This window comes from Mirounga leonina, unplaced genomic scaffold (genome assembly GCF_011800145.1).
Source record: "Mirounga leonina isolate KUSES-001 unplaced genomic scaffold, KU_Mleo_1.0 Mir_94, whole genome shotgun sequence".
Classification (NCBI taxonomy): domain Eukaryota; kingdom Metazoa; phylum Chordata; class Mammalia; order Carnivora; family Phocidae; genus Mirounga; species Mirounga leonina.
The window spans coordinates 8672296-8689412 of record NW_023270855.1 but is presented as its reverse complement, the minus strand read 5'-3'; the positions used below and the strand labels follow the sequence as shown (position 1 = coordinate 8689412).

Here is a 17117-nt window from a genome sequence, read left to right as displayed (position 1 = left end):
GTGAAGCTCCTGAGACTGGATACAACTTCTCCCAAAATTCTAATTTTTACTTGAGATTTTGTCATTAACTGCTATCAGCTGTTTTCCTTGAAAGGTACACTTTCTTTATATTTGCAAAAATGTCTGCCAGATAGCCAACTTTGACAGTCATTTAGGTGAAAATGCTGTGAAAAGAAAATAGCTAATTCAGCCTGCAGCTCAGTTGCCTGAGTGTTTTTTCTTGAAACAACCACTGTACTTTAAACATGTAGCTGAAGTACTACATGCAAACTTTCTATTTCATTACTCATACTAAAGTTACATACTAAAGGTCCGGATTTCATAAAATGATTTTAATGTTTTTACAAGGGAGAGAATCTCTAGCAGACAGTGCTGAGCATGGAGCCGACGCAGGGCTCAAACCCACAACCGTAAGCCGAAACCAAGAGTCGGATGCTTAACCAACTGAGCTACCCATGTGTCCCTCACAAGGACATTCTTAAGTGGAACTGCTACTACCCCTCCCCTTACCCTGCAAATGCATGGCCGTAAACAATGACTACACTTCGGTACCACTGCCTTGATTAATGCCAAGGTGCTAGCACTTTTGCCAACTTTTGCTTTCTCACCATTAGTGAAAACATAAGTATAAAACGGGGGATTTTAAAGATTTTATTTATTTATTTGAGACAGAGAATGAGAGACAGAGAGCATGAGACGGAGGAGGGTCAGAGGGAGAAGCAGACTCCCTGCCGAGCAGGGAGCCCGATGCGGGACTCGATCCCAGGACTCCAGGATCATGACCTGAGCCGAAGGCAGTCACTTAACCAACTGAGCCACCCAGGTGCCCTAAAACAGGGGATTTTAAAAAGTTACTCAAAGGGTGCCTGGCTGGCTCAGTTGGTAGAGCATGTGACTCTTGATCTCAGGTTTGTGAGTTTGAGCCCCACAGTGGGTGTAGAGATTACTTTTTAAAAATGAATTTAAAAAAAATAGTAAAAAGCTACTCAACATTTTTAACTGTTTCAGGGCATGTGTTTGCCAAGCTTTGACAGAAGTCTCTTTGACTAGCTGATGCAGGACAAGTACATGGAAAATAAGCCCAGCCATTTTTGTAGGTTCATCCACTTCTAAGGTTTAAATATACTTCTACAGACTAGATACTAATGCAGACTTTATGTCTGTACATAAATGTTTAATACGACAATATATTGTTAAATGACACTGCCGTGATTTTTACTTTTCATCCGGCAGACAATCAGCAATGTCCACTGTGTAATACAGCTTTTTGTAAAATTTCTCAGTTACCATGTAATTTTTTTAAAGACGTTTATTTGAGAGAGTGAGCATGAGTGGGGAGGGGCAGAGGTAGAGGGACAAGGAGAGAGAATCTCAAGCAGACTCCCCATTGAGCAGGGAGCTGACGCAGGGCTCGATCTCAGGACCCTGAGATCATGACAAGAGCCAAAATCAAGAGTCAGATGCTGAACCGACTGAGCCACCCCAGACGCCCCAACTGTGTATTGTTTCTCCAGCAATGTCATACAGTAACTTACCCTTCAAGATACTACAGTAGCTCTTTCTTATAGTTTCTTCGAAGTTGATTCTTCCTGTGAGAGAAGTCTGCTGTACATTGGTTTAACCTTTTTAGCATTTTTATTTATTTATTTTATTTTTAGCATTTTTAGACATAGATGGTGGCTGTAGGTTGAACAAGTAGTCATAATTTTTTTAAAGCCAATGATCCATTCTTTTATTTTTAAATCTTTTTTTTTTTTTTTTAAAGATTTTATTTATTTATTCATGAGAGACAGAGAGAGAGAGAGAAGCAGAGGGAGAAACAGGCTCCCAAGGAGCAGGGAGCCCGATGCGGGACTCGATCCCAGGACCCTAGGATCATGACCTGAGCCGAAGGCAGACGCTTAACCATCTGAGCCACCCAGGCGCCCTAAATCTCTTTCATTTTGAAGTTATATCTACATCCACCATGGGGCTCAAACTTACAACCCTGACATCAAGAGTCGCATGTTCTACGGACTGAGCCAGCCAGGTGCCCCACCAATGATCCATTCTTTAGGAAAATATAAATTGGTTTATTTTAGGATAAAGTTATTAAATTCTAAAAAAAAAAAGTACTTATATTTAAGAATTTTTTTTCATATTTTAAGGAAATATTTAAAACACTGCAACAAGACAACAGAATATACTTATATTTATGTTTTAAGCATAAAGAGAGCTACAGGATTTCAAAGTAACAATTGCACAATATTGGGGGTTGCTAGGTTTATAGAGATATAACCTAAACACTAAGTTAATTTCTAAAAACATAAATATTCATATCCTAAATGTACCACTTAAGGAAATTCTAGATAATTCAATATACTGCACCATTTGATTAATATCAGTGATGTCATCACACATCATGTAGCCCCTGCACACTTATGAGAATAAGATGAAAGGGTAAATAACGTAAATAACATCATCCTAGTATTACTAAGTTTTATCCCTGAAGACCTCCCTATGCTTAGGCAACAGAGACACAGCCATAACCACCACTGTACTTTAAACATGTAGCTGAAGTACTACATGCCCTCAAGAAGCAACCTGAAAAAGTAGGGAAAATCTCCAATTACACAATTACTAATTTAATTATGATTGTCAGAAGTACTAGAACAACATTCAAGCGAGGGATCCAATGTAGTGGAGCTAAGGGCATCAAGAAAGGTTTCCTTGAGAAGTTTGTGCTGAGACAGTTCTCAGTGAATGACATTCAGTCAGTTATTGAGTCCTTTAACTTCCTTTCCATTATGAGTGCCATCACTCTATAACAAACTACATTACCTCATGTCTGGACTACTGTAAAAGAACCTTCAAATTTCTCCATCCCTGCAACCCATCTGGTATCCTGCAGTTAGATTAATTTCCTGAAAGACCATTTCCATTTAAAAAAAAAAGTTTCCATTAGAGAAAGGCAGTACCATATGCTGGTAAGGAATACTGACTAATAAGCAAGTCTGACCTGAGTTTAAATCCCTGGTCCTTAATTTGTTGGTGTGTCTACAGAAAAGTTGTTCAACTTTTTTAGGTTCCTATTCTGAAAGATGGGGTTTTATGTATTAGGACCACACTAAATACATTGGCAATGAGTTCGGCACACTATAGCATACACAATTGGCACTCAATGATTATTATTAGTTCATTTCTTCTAACCCAACTGTTTCCATTAGCCTTTGCCTATAGTACACAATAGATTTATGTTGTCATTATTTATTATAAAAGTTTGGGAAGAGATTTTTAACCAAAGATCGGTAAAAAGAGGAAAGGTTGTGAAGACTGTCGAATGAGTTGATCAGAATTCATACACTAGTGGGGCTGCTTAGTTGGTAAAATAGCCAGGTGTATAAATGTGATCTGAAAATGTGTCACTGCTCTCAGCAGGAAGATCCAATCTTAAACATGCTAAAGAACAAAAACAAAACTCTAAACCTAAAAAACAGGGTGACTAAATACCAGGACAAACTGGTAAAAATTAACTATCTTTTACTATCTGTGTGCACTGACAGTTTTAAGATTCCTATCCTAAGGGTCTCAAATTCTGATGACTATGAACTCTAGGCATAAAGCTGGAAAACAGGATTATTGAATGTGACCATGACTCTGAGATACAATCAGAGAGGCAGAAATAATTTTTTTTTTTAAGATTTTATTTATTTATTTGACAGAGAGCAAGAGAGGGAACACAAGCGGGGGGCGGGGGGGCAGTGGGAGAGGGAGAAGCAGGCTTCCTGCAGAGCAGGAAGCTCGACTCAGGGCTCGATCCCAGGATCCTGGGATCATGACCTGAGCTGAAGGCAGACACTTAACGACTGAGCCACCCAGGCACCCCAGAAATAGTCTCTTATCACCATAAAGGTATATACCATGATACCAGGAGTAATCCATCAGGTTCAACCCTGACTTGGATAAAATAAATGTTTAATTCCATGCTACTAACAGTTCTCTAATCAGTTTCTTAGCCACTCCATCAAGAATGGGGAGTCATGAATAAGGAAAAAAAAGTCTTCTGGAGAAGTAAGTTCTCCATTATAAAGTAGTATGCTACTAGATAAACAGAAAATCAAAAATTCTCAACCTTCCAAGTTACTAGATTCCTAGACATATGACCTAACAAAGTGCTCTAGAATTTAAGATTGGCCTAAAATAGTCAAAGTAGTCTTACTGTTGTGATGCTGACCCCTATCATATTCTGGACTAACAGTTGCAAAGCCTAATATACCAAACCTCCTCTTTGCATAAAAAATAAATGGCAGAGGGATGCCTGGGTGGCTTAGTCTGTTGAACGCCCAACTTTTGGTTTCAGCTCAGGTCATAATCTCAGGGTCGTGAGATCAAGCCCCATGTCAGGCTCTGCACTTAGCAGGGAGTCTCCTCGAGATTCCCTCTTTCCCCCTCTCCCTTTTGGCCCTCACTCCTCCAGTGCGCACGCTCTAAAAAATAAATCTTAAAATATATATATGTATATATCTTATGTATATATGGCAAACATTATGTGTTCCAAATTTTGCAAATCTAAAAAAATTTAAAAGCCTTTACAAAACCTTCAACTTTTATCCTAGAAGTATAAGAAACAATATGGCTCTACTTCAAAAAGAGATAAGTAGTTGGTTTATGAAAAAAATAAATAAAAATAAAGCCCAAGGAAGTGAAGCACAGGAAGAGGAATGGTTCATACAGGAAACCCAAGGAAGAGGTCAACAGTAGACAGATGCATTTAGAGACCACAATGCATCAGTCTCCTTTTATAAATAGAATGAGGAGACTTGGGTTAAGTATGACCCTAAAATTTCTCCATAAAAGGAGCCTGTGTCTTTTTTTTTTTTGACTTCGCTATTTCAAAACCAATTTCATGTATAAATTAATAAAACCAACATTTGTTGAGTATCCAGCTCTTTGTACAGGCACTGGGGAATCAAAAATAAGTCCCTGATGAATGCATTTAAGTGGGAAGACAAAAAAGGCAATACTGTTGTTCAAAAAATGTATTTGGAGTATTTTAACATTCCTTTTATAAGAAAAACAATCTAACCTGCAAGTTTCCAAAACTATTACTATTACCACTCTTCACCTTTCAACTTGTTTTTCCATTCAGTTTTTTGAAAGGAAAAATTACAAAGTAGAGAGTACACAGAGTATTAGAGAGGTTTCTCTGAAGTTTTAGTCATTTTTTGTCAGATAAATAGGTGTACTATAGCGCAGAGGCTGTATTTGCAGTGTGGTTCCTGGGCCCCCAAACATCAGAAGCAAATAAGGAACATGATACAGAATTCCAGTGCCTCCCACCCCTCTGTCTTAAGTGGATTCAGAATCTCTGGCTGTGGAACTGGAAATCTGCATTAATTAGCAAGCCAACTATCTGTGTGCACTGACAGTTTTAAGATTCCTATCCTAAGAGTCTCATATTCTGAGAAATCCTAAGTAAAAAAAAAAAATTGTCTTTAAAAAATATAACTGAAATTTACAACATGCTGTATTAACAAATCAAAATATTTTGGTGTTAGGATATATCTGTTAATTTATACTTTATCAGGATGCAACTTACTTTGTGATGGTTTCCTAACAAGATATGATACTAAGGCCTGGCTCCTCTGATCAAGTTTCTCCAAAAATGAAAACTGTAGAAATGAAATTTAGGGCTGGTTTCATCAATATCAGATACAGTCCTATTCCTAACTAAACCTCTGTCACCATTATGGTTTAATGAAATCCCACTTTCCTAAAATTCATTATACATTCTTTTTTGAAACCCCAACTAGTCAACACTTGCTTTTTTAAACACACAGTTGTCCAAGTCAAGGTTAGCTTTAGTAATGCCTTGTTCAGTTTAGCTTTCAGCTAGGTACAGCTGTAGTATAGGTAATAGGTTAAACAAGCAGGGGAAAAATTAAACTAAATGGGCCAAGTTTTGTTTCCTTACTGCTCACTATGAAGAGAAAATTATCAATGCATATTAAGTATTCAGCAACCCACAACACAAGTTTGTGGCTACAGCTACAATGTCCACAGTGGCAATTTAAATTACATCAAGTTGAAAATTCAGTCACAGTAGACACATTTCCAGTGCTCAACAGTAATATATGGTTAGTGGCTACCATACTGGTTGGCAAAAATGCAGAACATTTCCATCACTGCCAAACGTCCTATTGGACAGTGCTAACCTAAAGCACTAGGAAGCATACAAAACTCTCAGAGACCAATAACCTATCAAACTTTATAAAGACATCCACATGTTGCTCATTCCATTTTACTTAGGATTGGCTATCAGGGAATACACTAGGAGCTTAGTGATCCGAGACTTAACAAGAACCTGTGACCTCAAGAAGCTCAGAATAGTTAAGAGAATTTAAACAAGCAATGACAATAACCTGAGAAATGCGGATTCAACCTGCTATCAGATCAGGAGAAAGCACTGGTAACCTTTCTTTAGGGGTGTCTGGCTTATAGGAAGATTAGATCACAGAAGGCAAGATCATAGAGGAGATGGTATTTGAGTCTTAACCGTCTTGAAGAGTAAGGAGCACCAGAGTAAGGGTGCCACTCCAGAAGGAACCAGCCTACAAAGAGGACAATGACACTATGATTTGGGTAAACAATCAATTCAGCATGACTGGAAAGCTAATGTTTAAAGTATCCGTAAAAAACTGTAGCAAATGAAAAAGCTGTTAAGGGGTAACTGGGTGGCTCAGTTGTTAAGCAACTGCCTTTGGCTCAGGTCATGATCCCAGGGTTCTGGGATCAAGCCCCACATCGGGCTCCCTGCTCCGCGGGAAGCCGCCTTCTCCCTCTCCTGCTTCTCCTGCTTGTGTTCCCTCTCTCACTGTCTCTCTGTCAAGTAAATAAAATCTTTAAAAAAAAAAAAAATGTTAAGAAAAGAGGTTAGCCCATTGAGGGGCCTTGTATATCGCCTTCACGTTGATGGAATTCATCCTGTAAATAGGTAAGGAGCTAGTAAAGGAGTTGCATCAGTCATTTTCAGCTCTATGTGTATGCTGGGACAATTGTCTCAGCAACATGTTAGATGGATCAGAAGATGATACCAGAGGCAAAGACACCAGTTTGGAGGCTATCAGCATTATGGCAATCGAGCCCAGTTACTAACTGATGAGAACAGAAATAAAAAGATGGATTGAGAGGTATTCAAAGGAGGTAAAACACAGATGTTACTGAACCTCATATCCAATTTTCAGTAAGGCAGTAATCAAAGTCACCTGGACTGTGAAGATGATCAAGAGGTAGAATCCTAGCTGAGGAAAAAAAGTGTAAAACAAGGTAAACATTCAAGGAGGAATAAATGCATTACTGGGTAAGAGTGAGGCCTCACCTCAAACTGGGTAGCCTTAATTGGCAGTAGAACCGATCAGTCTGGTTTCATGACTCACCGGGCTGCAAAAAAACAGGAGAGGAGAAAGCCACTGCTATGTCTGGGGATTGAAAGAGCAAGTACAACAAATGCAAAATGGGCTCAAAGTAGGAGTGCGAGTTGCTAAGATCCCTAACCCTAGGGATGCAAGGAAAGGGCCTAAAATTTTGAGATTAATTTGAAATGCTATACTTTGGTGGTGCCAGCAAGGTTCTCAAATGGGGTGAGTAAAAAACTCAGATGACCATGCCTTTAATTTCCCCTTTATCTACAGGAAAATTACTACAAAAAGGATCTTTAGTAATAACACGAAGTCTTGCTGCTTAAAATCAGCCCGAGGTGAATGCTTGGACTCCCATTTCCCTCCTCCACCCCTATTATAATTACTTTGTGACACAAACTCAAGTCTGTGGGAAGAGAGAAATCTTAACACCTGCTCAATTCCCTGCAGGACAACGCCCAGACACCAGGTTAAGCCTGGGCAAGAGAGTCCCGCCCACAATCGAGAAGGAGCGACTCGACATGGAGGCGATGACGAGATCGCGGGGGAGGGAGGGATTCTTCTAGGCCCAGGGCGGTCCTTAGGAAACAGGAGGCAGAAGAGAACTCCCATAAAGGTACTGCGGCACTCCCCTCCCCCTACCGAGAAGGGTGCGGCCTTCTCTCCGCCTCCTCCACTGCAGATCCCTTAGGATTGCAGCTCGCGCCGATTTTTGGAGAACATGCACCTCCCTCCCACAAACCAGCAAGACCGACCCCCGCTCTTTCCCCCACCCCCGCGAGTCCGAGAGCAGATCCGGCTTGTCTCGTCCTTCAGGCGGCGGACGCCCGGGGCGGAGCCGCGGTCGCCGCCACCCAGAAGCCTCGGCCCAGCAGCCTGCCTCCGCCTCCAGCGCGCGCTTCCTGCCACGTTGCGCAGGGGCGCGGGGCCAGACACTGCGGCGCTGGGCCTCGGGAAGGACCGTACCAACGACCGCCTCCCCGCCACCCCCGCTGACCCGCTCAGTGGTTTCGCTCATTTGGGACCCGAGCCAATGGCATGGGGCCGGTCCCCGGGCTTCAGCAACCAATCAGATGCCGAAGCCGAGCAGGCGGCGGGTAAACCGACTCCCTCCAAGGAAGGGGCGGGTGGCAGGACGCCCGTTCGGGAGGCACTTTCACTGACCCTCCACCCCCCGCGGGAGGTCGACCGCGCCCACTCCTCCAGCTCTCTCCCCACCCCATCTACCTACCCATCCCACCCAGGGAGCAATGCGAGAGTCCCCAGGCGGCTGCGCACTCCCGAGGCTGTAACTGACAGGCGCTTTACTCCAACCAAAACACGCCATTTGTGTTTTCACACACGGCGGGAGGAGAAGCGGCCAATCAGTGACAAGAGGTGAGCCGGCAGCGCTCCTCCCTCTGCAGGAGTAATGGCTCCGTCCGGATTCGAGCCTTTTCCGCTCTTCTCCCTCCCCCTCCGGTTGCCGCAGGGCGGGCCACACTCTTGACTGCCTCTGACCACCTCTTTCCCTTCCATCTTAAACAAACGTTATACTCCCGACTTCCCGCGGGGGAAGGCGACCCCCATCTATCAGCCAGACCGTTTCAGCCACCCATCTCCCCTCAGTCCACCGGGCCCCCCCCCCTCCCACCAGAGTCCCGCTCCCCTACCTAGCCGAGGCTCTCTGAGGAGCAGGAGCCCTAGAGCACAGCCTCTTCTCTAGGCGGCCCCGGCGGCTTCCGCTGATTGGCGGCGAACTGGCCAATGGGTGCGGGGAGGTGGGCGGAGAAGCCAATGGCGCGGCGGGAGGGGGCGTGTCCCGGGTGCCCCTGGCGCCGGCGCTGGGAATCCCCGTGCGGTCAGTGGCGTTTCCGCTCGGGCAGCGGGCTGAGTGAGCTGCCGCCGCCGCCGCCGCCGCCGCCGCCGGGGGAGGGGCGGCCGCCGCCCGCCTGCGCTGAGAGACTCACGCAGCCCCAGTCCCGCCAGTCCGCCAACACTGTAGTGCCAGCCCCCCCTCCTTCCCTGGCCCTTCCCCCTCCCCGCCTTTGGCTCGCTCCGCCTTTCTGCCCCCCACCCCCACTTCACGGGCACGGGCCATTCCCGGCCAGGAAACGCCGTGGCGCCGCGTTGGGCCTAACTCGAGTCCTGCTGCCTCCCGGGAGTGCTGTGCGCCGCAGCCCGGGCCCAGGCCCGGCAGCGCCTGGGACAAGGTAAGGGTCCGACAGAAAAGAGAGACCTATCCTCACGACCGGGCCCTGGGGAAGGGTCACCTCCTCCGTCTCCCCGCGCTCGCTCTCGGGACGTGGGCCTGGCCCTCCCCAGGCTTTTCACAGGAGGATGCTGTCCCTTCTCATCCCCCTCGCTGCCCCCCACACACCACTGCACCCCTCTTTCCCAGGGAGAGAGGCCCCCTTCGTAATCTAGTCGACCCCACTACCCTTTTCATGCCTTTCCTGGGTCAGGACGCTTCCCCTCCCCCACGCCTCTTCGCCCCTTTTCCTGGGAACTGCCTACTCCACGTTTACCTTTTACTTGAGGATAGGCCTTTCCCTGCCCTCCTGTAAAAATGCACAGGCATACTTTTTTTCCTTCTCCCCTAACCCCCACCCCCACCCCCTTTCGCGCGGCCTTGTGACAACTCTGATCTCTGGCGGGGGGGGGCCTCGATCCCCCCCCATAATGTTCCTGGACGCCTTCAGTCTCGTTCTTGGGTCCCCATCTCAGATGATTGCTGCTTTTCCCACACTAAAGACGTTACCTTCGCCACCCCCACTTCACATTCTTGGGCTCTCAGTGGCGTATGCCCCAGTATCTGAGATAGCCTCATTGAATTTGTAGGGTTCGAGCTTGGAGTTGAGCCAGATTGTGTCGTTTTTCCTGCCTTGGGCGTGGAGAGCGATCATTTGAGAACGTCTTTAAAAGCAGAAAAATTTACCCTTTATGAATTCCCTTTCCCTCTGCGTGGAAGCCAGGGATGTGAGGTGAATGGTGGTAAGAAAAAGCCCTGGTTTTATAAGTAGGTGAATCGCGTGAGAGGGAAAGTTGAACTGTTGGGAAAGCCCCTTCTATGCTAATTTATTCTATAGAGCGCCTTTGCTGGTCTCACTTCGTAGGAATAACTGGTCTTTCCCTTGGATACTGATGCTGCAGCCAGCTCTGCTGGTCTGGGTCAGGGGTGCGTGGATGACCTGCATTTTCTGCTTTCTCATGTTACTTGTGCAATGTGTTCACCAGTAACTCATTTCTTACCCAGAGCTCAGGGTTCCATTGGGCTTTGTCTGTACTTTAGTTCATTTCTCCAGTTTTCTCCGTGGTCATAGTACTGAAAGAGTCCCCAGGTTCTCTGCTAATTTCCTTTATAACTTGACTAAACAAGTTGCTTTTAAATGACATATTTGTGATCAAGGTCATATTTACATTTTTTGTTGTTGTTGGGCAGATGTTACATAGCTATACTTTTGATTGGGGAGGATCCAGCTGAGTTGAGTGTTTAGAGATTTTCAGGAGAATGTTTGTGTATCTTATTTGGGAAAATTTCTTGATGGTTAATTTTATGTCGTTAATGTTTTTAGGTCATTCTAAGAGAAAAGTTGTAAATGGTAATTTTAGGTGTGTGGAATGTGGATGTGAGCTAGGAGTAAAGCAAGAATATTCACTTAATCAGAGGTTTCTGGGCCTCTTGGAGGACACAGGAGATTTTTTTTTATTGGATTTCTTCCAGTTTTCTCAGGAGGGTCATTAGTTTTCTTCTATAGCCCCAAATTCTGGCCCGTTATGGGATTAGAGTCTTCAAGGGTTACTCACACTGTCATTATGTATAGAAAAATGAATTATGTCCTTTGATAAGACAAGACACAAGGCTCTGTCTGTAGCTGCAAATTTAAATTTGACTATAAAGAGTGTTTTGAAAATCAGCCTTTTAAAGATGAAAACTTAATCTTCACTCCTAAATTGCTGGCTTAATTTAAAAATGGATATTTGGAATTTATTTGGTGAATTTGATTTTTTTAGTAAAAGGTCTTAGTTTAAAACTAAAAGGGTGACCTTAGGATTGTTTGTTTCTAAAAGCATAATTCCGGCCCTTCTGGCATGGAGCACTGGTCCAAAAAAAAGAAAAAAGAGTGTGTAAGGAGTGGGGGTGGGGTAAGGAGAAGGTTGTTCCTTTGGGTTGGATCACAGGGGTGAGTATACAAGGCAGCAGCAGCTGCTGGCTTTGGAGCTCTGGTTGCTACGTGAGAAGCTTGAGTAGTGCTGGCTGCTGTCTCCAGGGAAGGACAGCAGTGCAGCGTCCATTAATGCTGTTGGCTGCAGGGAGCTGCACTTAGGCGATGGCTGCTTCAGGACTAAGAAGAAACCTTGCTTTCCTGGGAATTTTGACTGCTGAGCTGGTTTGCATTTTATTGGTGGGGAGATGAGAGTTAGCAATTCATAACCTTCTACCCATTTAAGGATATCAGCATCTGGAAAATAGATCACAGTTAAAGACTTGTTTGGTTTTTGTTTTTGGGGGCAGATTTTCAGTTTTTATCTGAGGATTTGTGCTTGGATAGGTCTGAAAGTTCTGTTAGAGTCTTAATTTTTCAATCCATTTAAAACCAAAGTAATAAGAATTTAAGGATCTTCCAGAGAACCAGAATGGAAAAAATCAGTTCTTTTTTCTGCAACTGACAGGTTTCCTCCATCCCTTTAATTATTGAATTAATTTTGATATTTTGTTGTTTGTGTGCCTCCTTCCTTCTCTCCAGTTTTTAGGCCACATTTACCTTATTGAATAGATGTTTTACTAAACATATTACTACATTTGGAATTGTAAACTCTAAAAAGAACTCTTTTTGGAATGATTTCTAAATATAAATCTCCAAAGTATTTTTTTTATTTCTGTATTACTATAGACTTTTCTCGATTATATTATTTCTTTGGCGTTTGACCTATAAAATTGATTCATTATATATGTGTTGGATGTAGTCTTGTAAGATCACAAGGATGTATGTTTGGCCATGATCCATTTGAAATAAAGGATGGGCCAGAAGGAATATTCAGAAATCAAATAAGTCTAGAGTACAGGATACTTGAAAAGATAGCCTCTGAGCCCCTTATGTGGTCTACCCTTCCCCCACAGCTCTTGCACATTAGGCAGATCTTTGATTAGGCAGAACAGTTTGTTGAATATGGAAGTACTTGAAGGAAAACCACCACCCAAATATACCACCACTTACATAGTATCTAACAGATGTCAATGTGTTTTCTTCCCCCTACCCCTCCCAAGACTTTTGCATCCTATTTTTTTCCCCCAGAATTTTGATATTTTCAGTTTCATGTAAATGTACTTAAATCCCACAATCATCTATAATGTGTAATCTGACTCTGACATTTGTGGCAGGGAACCAAAAAGAATGGAAATGAGTTTTGTCATTCACAAATGTGGCTTGCATTGTTTCTCAGTGATACAAATAGACTAATGAAATAGAACCTTTAATGAATAATATTTTAGGTGGTTCTATTCTTATTAGTATTACATATAAAAGGTGCCATATCAAATAAAGATGGTTTCACTCGTACTCGCTGTTTAACATAGCTTAGATATAAATATAAATGTCTTTTTAAGTTATTACATAATATGAAAGTTACCTGATAAAATAATTGCTTTTTCACTTGTATTTTCTATTGTTTGGAACCCTTTGATCTTGATGTAATCATTTTCTGAAAGATCATAGAGGCCCTTTTCATAGGATTTATTTAACCAGTATGCTTGAAAATTTTTGTATCTTCTGATCCTGTTTTGTGTCTAGGAACTTAAATTCTTTCTGAACTTATTCTGGCCTTTCTAGTGGAGGGTTGACGTCTCATTTTTTGCTTTTGGACAGGAAAATAATATAGTGCAAAATGGAGATGTGCAGACAACCGCTTTTGCCTTATCCTCTTCGTGTTGAAATAACTTAATGAAACATGAGGCCATAGTTAACAACAATCATTGGATACATCTTATTATTGAAAATTGGATTATGATCTAGAATAAAATTTTCTTCTAATTTCTGGTTCAGCTGTGGTGATTTGTCAGCTCAGTCTGAAACTAAAAGGCTTAGCAGTGAATTTTACTTATCAAAAAACTTCCAGGTATTGAAAACTAAAACTTACTGATAAGGATATTTTCTTTAAGACAAAACTTACTCTGAACTCTGTAAAATGTGTAAGATAATGTATATTTAGTAATACAACTGGTTAGTTATTTATAATTTGATTAAAAACATTCTCTCAGGAGTGCTTGGGTGGCTCAGTCGCTTAAGCTTCCTATTTGATTGATACCAGCTCAGGTCTGGATCTCAGGGTCGTGAGTTCAAGCCCCGCGTTCACATTGGGCTCCATGCTGGCTGTGGAATCTACTTGGGAAAAAACCCTTTCAGACGCACACTTATTTTGTGTAACGCATCTGTGATAGACAAGAATTGGTACCATTCCTTACTGCCCAAAATTCCAAAATATGTGATGAAATGGCACTTTGAACCTTTCACTTGCTGTAGCAATTAATCTCTCTTGTGGTAAAGATTCAGAGAAATTCATGAAAGATAGAATACCATTTCTTTCATTTATCAATATACATTTTATTAAATCATTTAGAATCTTATGAAAAGTGTCCTATTGTATATTCAGTTCTAAATTGATATCCAGTAATGGGGGGGGGGTTGCTGTTAGAAAGCATCACTTTAGAAAAAGCTCTTAACACTTTATGAAGGAAACCATGAGAGATGATAAACAATGACGCTAAATCTCAGCCTACTTTATAGTAACCTTCACTGAACAAGGAATATGTAATCCCATCCTGTCTCACTCAGTTTTTCCATCATAATTGATTTTGTTTACTGAATACCTCAGGGAGAGATGTAAGGGTCACATTAAGTATCTTTGATATAAACACAAGGAAAAAGAATTTTTTGCTTATTGGAATAGGATCTTTGTATTGTTAAAACACTAAGACTATTAGCGAGTTTTGCTTTATGTATATGAGTGTTGGTTTGGTCTAACCTCTTTCTCTTCTGTGCTTTTCTGTCTTCCTTGTAGTCTGAGAATTTTCGGAGTTTAGATGGCAAATTGAAGTAGTAAGAATCATTTCCTTAGCTATGTTGGTTATGTTTATACACCCAGACCTGGGGATACTCTTTGGCCTATGTTATGAATCATAAAATAAGCAGTGGATATAGGAATTTGTAAGAATTTGTTTCTGTCTGGGGATTCAAGTTTTTGATGTGCTACCTAATCAAGGGAGAATGACGAATTCCTTGCTGCTCTATTTGAAAAATAGATGGAAGCATGGGAGGAGCCTGAGACTTCTGCAGCAGGATTTGGTCTGAGTAGAAAAGGAAGATTTTTGTTTCAAATTGCCAGCTGCTTATGTCAGACTGACTCCCTTATTATGCTTTTAGTTGGCCTGTCAATATGGCCAAACAGCTAGATAAGTGCGGGGCAGGACAAAGGGCTCTTTACACAGCGGGGAGGCAGTGTTGCTGGGGGAGGGGCAAGAGGTAGGAAAGGCAGGAGGAGGAGGTTCTTTTCCCTGGGAGATTATTCAGTTTGGCATACAATTAAAGAAATCATTTATAGTTCCCACTCGAGCATTGAATTTGTGCCAACTATATACTCTTAACCCCAAATTTAGTATATCCCTGAATATAATAGGGTAGGGACCCATTGCCTCCTCCAAAGAAAAATAAAAAACTAAAGCTTTGTATAGGTTAAAAGAAAACAAATCCTATGCCCTCCACCCTCCTAAATACAAGTCACCTCCTGAGGAAACCAGTTCTAGAGCATCTGACAGCTGAATTCTCATTAAGAAATGGAAAAGAATATTTTATCTGCATAAAACTTTTATGTTTCAATATATATATTATTTAGATTGGGATTAGGCCAGAATAGGTAGAATAATTTGTTTAGCTTTGTGAAAGAGTTGCGTACTGTTAGCTCCAATTTTATTTTGTTTTATTTTTTAAGATTTTGTTTAATCTCTACACCCAGCGTGGGTCTTGAACTCACAACCCCAAGATCAAGAGTCACATGCTCTACCTACAAGCCAGCCAGGTGCCCCTGTTAGCTCCAGTTTTAGACCAGTAATATGGAGAACACCCTGCAGGATATGTGTGTTGGATTGCCATCATATAAAATGCTAACTGAAAAAAGGCTACTTGTCTCATCCCTACTTTCTGGAGAACTTGATATTCCCTGGAAATTACTCCCAAGGTGCCCTCCCCCCTTTTTAGGTTAGGCACAACCTAGTTTGATACATTTGTACTCAGCTCCCAGCAGAAAGTGGGGTGGTTGCATCTAGCTTATTAGAATAATATGAATCATGGAGTTGGAAGAGATTTGTCAGTTACCTGGCCCTTTAAGCAAAATCACAATGAAATATTTCAAAGTTTGGCCCCTTTTTGAAGTTTTCGTTAAAATGTTAAACCAGTCAGTGTCCTAAATAGTATTTTTAGTTAGTTTTATTTATTTATTTTTTTAAGATTTTATTTTTAAGTAATCTGCACCCATGGTGGGGCTGGAACCCACAACCCTGAGATCAAGAGTGCATGCTCCACTGACTGAGCCACCCAGGCGCCCCTATTTTTAGTTACCTTTAAAATAAAAGTCAAGGGGCGCCTGGGTGGCTCAGTCGTTAGGCATCTGCCTTTGGCTCAGGTCATGATCCCAGGGTCCTGGGATCGAGCCCCGCATCGCCATCAGGCTCTCTGCTCAGCGGGAAGTCTGCTGTTCCCTCTCCCACTCCCCCTCCTTGTGTTCCCTCTCTCTCTATCTCTTTCTCTTTCTCTCTGTCAAATAAATAAATAAAATCTTTAAAATAAAATGTCAAAAAGTACATGTATGCCAGTTCCTTTAAAAAAATATGTATAAAAGAAGTGCATTCACATTACAAATTAAATAGCAGTTATTTGGATTTAAAAAGATTCTTTTATAAAGAAGTATATGCTAAGGTTCTTTTAAATGCTTAATATACTTTAAGAGAATTTGATTTTTGGAGATAATTGGTTTGAACTCAGTTTTCCAAGAGTATATCTGTTAACTTGCATTGAGGTACCACCTGTATTACAATGTTAAAGCTTTGCCTTCTATCCAAACTGTGCAGGAGATGGTAAAGGGAACTGGAATGCTAACTTTTGCTCATGGTTTTGGACCTTGTGACTCTTAGCAAAGAAGAGATGTTTTAACTTAATAGAATAACTAGAAAAAATGGTCTTTAATGCACATTCTAATATTAAGCAAACCTGATCGTTTTGTGTCATTTCCCTCTGTAAAAGAAAGATACATGTATTACCCACTTATCATTATATTGTTATGTGTAATGGTTTTTGCAGTAATGATATAATGTTTTGACCTGAAAAGGGAAATTTGAGAGACTAATTATTATTGCCATTAGTTAGAAGGTTTTTTTATTAGTGAAATAGCAACAACATGAAGTTCAGTGAGCTATATTTTATATTACCATAAAAATTTAGGGTACTCATTTCTTCTCTTTATAATTCGCTCACGTGGATTATTTCCATAGATTTGTGGCACTAAAATAGAAGCCATCTAGTTCAAAACCTGGCCTCCATTCCACATCGTTTTCTCTACATGCACAACATTGCTAGCATTAGAGTAAACATCCTTTCACACACATGTGCATGTACACACACACTCCTCTTCCCAAATAACTAGAAATCTCTTCATCTTGGGTTCTTCTGCTACTATTACCTGAATCTTGCC

General features: G+C 41.8%; 1 protein-coding gene and 1 long non-coding RNA gene across 3 annotated transcripts in view; one reads left to right on the top strand and one right to left on the bottom strand.

Moving 5' to 3' along the window:
* Positions 1–4553: 4553 nt before the first annotated feature.
* On the bottom strand, positions 4554–9105 carry LOC118005133. The gene is made up of 2 exons (XR_004677772.1): positions 9050–9105; positions 4554–7419 (listed from the first exon to the last, which is right to left on the bottom strand). It is a non-coding gene; the product is annotated as an uncharacterized LOC118005133 (long non-coding RNA).
* A 181-nt stretch (positions 9106–9286) lies between these two features.
* The window catches only part of SETD5 (SET domain containing 5), an 83505-nt gene continuing 75674 nt past the window's right edge, over positions 9287–17117 (top strand). For both annotated transcript variants that reach the window (XM_034997740.1, XM_034997737.1), the window contains exon 1: positions 9287–9589. The gene's annotated coding sequence lies outside the window, so the exon portion shown is untranslated. The remainder of the gene's footprint in view (positions 9590–17117) is intronic.